Genomic DNA, 6,343 nt, shown 5'->3' on the forward strand with positions numbered 1-6,343 from the left:
TTGTATATGGTAAGAGCATGAGTGGTTACAAACTTGCTGTAGCAATTTGCATGAGTTCTACACAAATATAAGGCCAATTTTTCATTTCTAGATTTCAATTGCTATAGCTAGACAGACGACAGAAAACGACAAGCTTTGACATTTATATAGTTTAAAATAATCAAGGCATTTGTCAAAGTCTTATAAACATCTTTAGTAAACATATTGAACCAATTTCATACAGCTCCATTGTTGTAGTGTGTTAAATAAATTTGAAACAGAAAAGAGTTGTTTTCATTGCTTTTATTCTGCTAATTATTTTCCGAAACGGAAAATGACGATGAACTTGTACTCAATAAATATGACAACATTGGAAATATTTTTACTACTTTTTAAAACCATATAAACTATTATGAATTATGATTCTAGCCCAGTGACTTGTGAGACTTTTTCTGTAGTTTGTGACATACGCTGCTGGTCATTGAGTTTTTTTTCCATTGTGTCATTCAATATCATTCGACTTTGAGAATTTTCCGATATATTTTTTTAAGTTTTGGAAACATTGTACTGTTTAACAAATTGCCAACAAAAACTGACAGATCGAAAAAGAAGACCAGGGTTCAAATGATGAGCGCTCTCAAGCTACATTTATATGGGTTGTCAAACTAAAGGTTTAAAACTCTATAGACAATATAATAGATCAACAACCAAGATCCAACTGTGAGGTAGCAACTTAAAGCCATTTGTTTTTAAAACTGCAGTGTTTAATGTGCAACAGGGAAATAAAACTCGAATATTTTTACTGGCAAAAAAATATAAAGGTATCCTCCGAAACAATATTTGGTTTGAGTTATATCTGTTACCATTTTTAAAAATGGTAACAGATTCAAAATCCATTGAATCCTATTGGCATTTATGAGATGATAATAAATACCTATATTTTATAATAAGGTTGTGCCACTATTGTAGCCATGTTCTTTAAAGGAAACCCTCTGCTACATGTACAAGTTTTATAACTATCTGCTGAGCCACATATTGATGATATTAGTTAGACGAATGTGTCAAATATTGGCTTACTACTTTTTATATTGACTAATATGAATGTAAGAACCACTGGCTATAGTGAATTGACATGGTTGTAACTTACCAGCAAAATGTATTGAAGCTTGCAGTTACAAAAAAGCAAAATAAGAATATATACACCAACTACACAAACTTGTTAGAAGAAACCGTAATTTTAATCCAATAGTTGTACAATCCGAATCCCTTTATATATTTGTACCAATAGATTAAAGAAACAGGTTTGAGCGTTACAATTCTCAGTCTGAAGATTCATACATTATAAACAAAAAATAAATATACATTTGTATGTTTATTTATTTTTTGTTTTTATTTACAACATTTATATATATAAATATATAAATGTATATGTATAAATATATATAAATATAAACACATATATAATATCATTAATATAATATATATATAATACATATATGTATATATCTGCAGACTGAAAATTTTTAAGGTTATGAATGTATATATACATGTATTTATATATGACTTACATAAAATTTGTAGATATGTTTTATATATTTATAAATTTTATGTAAAATTAATTTGAAAAATATATATGAGTTAAAGTACTACTTCAAAATGTTTTATGATTTTATATGCAGAGGCATAGAAGCAACTAACTCTTATAAGAACTATGTCACAACTCACCAAATAAGCTACCAATGTTGATTGTGCAATCTGCAAAGTGAGGGATAGCTAAATGAAAGCAGAAAAAAGACCAAAACCACAGGGTTATAAAGATTACAGTAAAACAAAAATACAGCCAGTGTCAAAGATGGAAACAAATTTGTAATCCTAAGCAGAATAAAAAGGAATGAAAAGAATTACAGCTCAGCGAAATACAGGAACCAAGTTAAAATCGTCAGCTTTTATGATAAGGCCTAGATGAGTATGTTATGAAACTCTTACCAACTTTCTTGTCAGAATTGGGAAATGAACTTTGCTGATCTGAAAGAACTATACAGTGTGCAAATAGCGTCAGCTCTAACTGCAGAAATATGTTGAGGCGCATTTTAGCTAACTAACTTCACTGCGCTTCCTGAATTTATAATTTTGGTTGAAGTTATTTTATTCATGTAAAATATGTGAACAATCTGAAAAAGTCATTGCTTATCAATTTTTGTTAAAGTAGTATTTTTCAAGTAGCAGAAAATAATTATAAACTATAAAAGATGAAATATTCTATCTAATCTGCTTATGCCATTTACTTCGGCTACAATTTCATTTGAAAATTATATTTTGAGATTTACACTGGTACTTCAACAGATGATATGTCATTGGTAAGTTTATTTAAACTTTAAAATTTTTTTTGCATTAACTGCATCTCTTTAAATATATTGGTTAATTAAGTTACGTAACTAAATGGCATAAAACCCACATCATTGGAGTAATGTCATAATTAATTGATTTTCACAGCAACATTTGGCATCATAGACCCCACCTCAAGGTCACAGATAATATGTTATTACATGCTATGCCTCTATTAAAACAGTCAGAGAGCTATATTTAATTGTTTTATACTCATTGACAGTTTTTAACTTTTAGCTAATATTCTAGATTGGTTATAGTTGGTTTTATAAAGTAGGCTACTACTTTTAGTTTAAGGCAAACTATTAAAACCAGTTACCTTTAATACTGCCTACAGTACATGAGTTGATTGTTATATTTTTAAACTTCCTATGTTTTGATTTGCTTTGATCTGATTTCCTATGTTTTGTTTTGATTTTCTTGATCCGGAGAATATCTACATGTAGTTAAACATAATTAAACAGCCTATTTTGCTAGCGCAACTATTGGCAATTGCTAATAAATTTTTCAGACATTTTTGTCAAAGCTTTTCAACCAACCTAATTTTGTCTCACTAAAAGAATCCAAGGCATTTTAGTATTAATAATAGGAATTGACAACTTGTTCTTTTTTCTAGGTTTAATCAAGTTTTATTGAGTTAATAATGAAATCAAAAAAATAGCCATAGTATCATGCAAAATGTTATTGCAAAGGTCGCTTCAAGTCATTTAAAATATAAAACGAGTACACGTAAAACCATTATTTAAAATTAATTTTAAAATGAAAAATTAAGAACAGTGGTATTGAAGGAAACTATAATTAACTCTTCTACAAATTACAGCTTATGTTGTAACTAGCAGGCTGAAAGTGAACTGCACAAGCGATATCTTATCTGACTACACTCTTCTTTACAAATTTTTCCAATCATTGTCGCGATAAAAATGACGAAAAATCGACTTTTTAGTCTTCTTGTGCCTAGGAAAAGTCATTTGAATGCAATAACAGTATTCTATACTAATCTTTTGTACCATCAGTAATTCAGATTATTAGATAAGCACCAGAGGACTAAAAACTAGGTCTGGATCTTTTTAGGACTGTTTCATAGCTAAAACTGGCAACTCAAAAGCGCTGTTTTCTTGTGTCCATTTGGAAGATCTGTTTTGTTTTGTTTGCAGTGTTTTCAAATTGTCATTTATTATTATTAATACTAAAATTCCTTAGATTCCTTAAGTGAGACAAAGTTAGGTTGATTGAAATGCTTCGGCAAAAATGTCTGACAAATTTCTTTCATGTTTGACTGCATAAATATGGCACCACAGACTTTGGTGTCGGAGTAGGCCAAATCCTATATATTCGAGTCAGTTTCTGATAGGGTGCATTTCGCTTCTTAGCCATCCTTTTCCTAGCCTAGACCAGCTTCTGTATAGCTGCTCTTTATTCTTTGACATTTTGCGACTCAATGACTGCTGCCAATTATTCTACTTTGAGCCTAGTTCTTGTCTTATTAAACTACATCTGTACTTTTTCCATTTCAACCTATTTTTATCCAAAATTTTATAACTGTAAACTTTACCTAAGTTAGCATGTGCTCTTTATTTTGACTATTAGTCCTACCAAAGTTTTTTAACATCATCATTTTCCTCCGTATGACGTCTTTAATTACAGTTATCAGCAGTTATCAACCTTTTTGAATTTAGGTCTTAATTTTGTGCCAGAATTTCATTCATCATTTGCTTTTTTGTAGGGGGCACTACCAACAGTGTGGTCTAAAAAAATCATGGTTATTTGCCAAGTAAAATATATTGTGTTTTTTTAATGCATTACCAAACCCACCAATTTTTTGAGCCATACCCTTTTGTCCTTACCACACTCCATCAATTTGTTTGCATAATGGTGCTTTCGGCTTTCATCTCTAGGTAACAGTTTTTATCCCGTCTGCCCTGTTTCTTTTTTTCGTTTCACTTTCTAATTACTGTAGTTTTTTGCTTTATGTTCCATCTTCATTAGTACTACCAATTTGCAACTTTCTGACCACAACCGACCTGAATACATGTTGTTTCTTCTTAAGTTACTGCTGTTGCCAAACTCATTTGTCAGGTCTTTCAACTTAAAACCATCTGAAACTTAAAAACTTAACTTAGCAGTAATGTGCACTTGAGTTGCATAAAATATTTGTTCAATTAAGCCTGCACAATCAAAAATGAATTGAGGTGAATCAATTTTGTAGTATAATTTACTTACTGTAGAAATGAATTTACTCTGTTCATCTTAACAGTAAAAATTGAATCAGCCTGACTCTTATGTATCATAAATAAACTGATTAGATTTCCACTTTTCAGCATGCAAATCAAAGCTTTCTTTGATTATTTAATATTTTTTATTTTTGTGATTATTACCATGTTGAAAAAAACCATCGCGGATAGGGTTACTCTTGACAAACTAATCTGTTATTTAATGAACATCAAACTGAAGATGTTAGTGCAGTCCAACATTGTCAGCCGCACACGTATGCTGTCATAACGGCTCATGTTTGTCTGCTATTCTGCTGACACCACTATAACTCGTTAACTAAGTACCTATACCAAACATTGATCTCCAATTACAGAGTTGACAGATCCACTCAGAACTGCTGCAAAAAATGGAGTGCTGAGTTATTATTTGTCAAAAAAATAGTCTTTCCTTTGTCCAGAAACTGCAACATAATTTTCCGGTTGCAAATCTTTTTAATTTCAGGTTTAGGATAGACCAGAAGATAAATTGTAAACAGACACCTAAAAGTATTTCTGCTGATAAAACTCTAACACTGAACCTAAAATATTTCTGTCATTTAAATCTTTTAGTAGAAAATTAATGTCTGTGTTTTTTACCAAACTGCAAAAACGATAGTGTTTTTCTTTTGTGGCCAGTTTCACTAGACTACCAAAAAAACAAAAAAAATCAATTTGGTGGTCAAATCTATTTATTTTAAGGCCAAACTTTTGTTGTTCTACAAAACTTTAAATTAAAGTTCTTTGGTAAAAACTCGGTTTTTTACATTATGAGTGTACGCTAGCAAAAACATTTGATAGGACCTAATTTCATCCCAACAAACAACACAGTCCGTAGTGAAAAATTTGAAAATAGCTATACAAACTCTTTAAGTACTGAACTAATGCATATAGATAAGTTAGTTATTGTAGTTTATTGCCATTATATATATGGCCACAAGTCCAGTTTCATAAGGATTAATAAAGAACTAGTCTTGTACATTTAGGAAAATTGAATTAAACAAATTCCTTGAGGTTAGGATTCCTAGAACTACCTAATTAAAAACCGATCATGATGTTGTGCGGCGAACTGGAATTTGAATTGATTTTTACACAACCTGTGATAAAAAATAATTAGGGACTGAATTTCCAATCTTGTAATGATAATTGAGCTTGATCACGTAATTTTTAAACTCTAAAAAACATTTTACCAAAAAGGGGTCTCATGAAAATCAGATGGACTAGCTTAGGGTAGTTTTTGCATAAAACATTTACAACAGCCAATAATTTGTAGCACTTTCACATAGTTCCACCCAATGAGTTTAATTTCAATCATTTTTGACATTTCTTCCTATTTTAGGTCTTTATATTTAGGTCATTTAGGGCATATTTAAGTCTTTATTGTCCAATAAGTACTAGCATTATTGCAGATATGCTAAACTCGATATTGACAGCATTTCGTGAAGCAATTGTTGGTTTATTTGTCTGCAGTTTTAGCCTATTCACTGATATTTAAAATGCAATCCAAACCTCAGCTTTCGGTTTATTACCTGTAAACACAACATTTGCATCAATAACTTTCATGCAAAATTATTTAGCCAAGTAACCGGCCATCATCATACTAATTCATAAATTAAAAAACTGTTGCCATTTGCCTCCGCTACTGTTTTCACAACCATAAAGGCTCCTAAAAACAATTTTTTGGAAACCCACTGTCACTAAACCTCTTTTTCATCTTGGTTACAAAACCAATT

This window comes from Watersipora subatra, chromosome 8 (genome assembly GCF_963576615.1).
Source record: "Watersipora subatra chromosome 8, tzWatSuba1.1, whole genome shotgun sequence".
Classification (NCBI taxonomy): Eukaryota; Metazoa; Bryozoa; class Gymnolaemata; order Cheilostomatida; family Watersiporidae; genus Watersipora; species Watersipora subatra.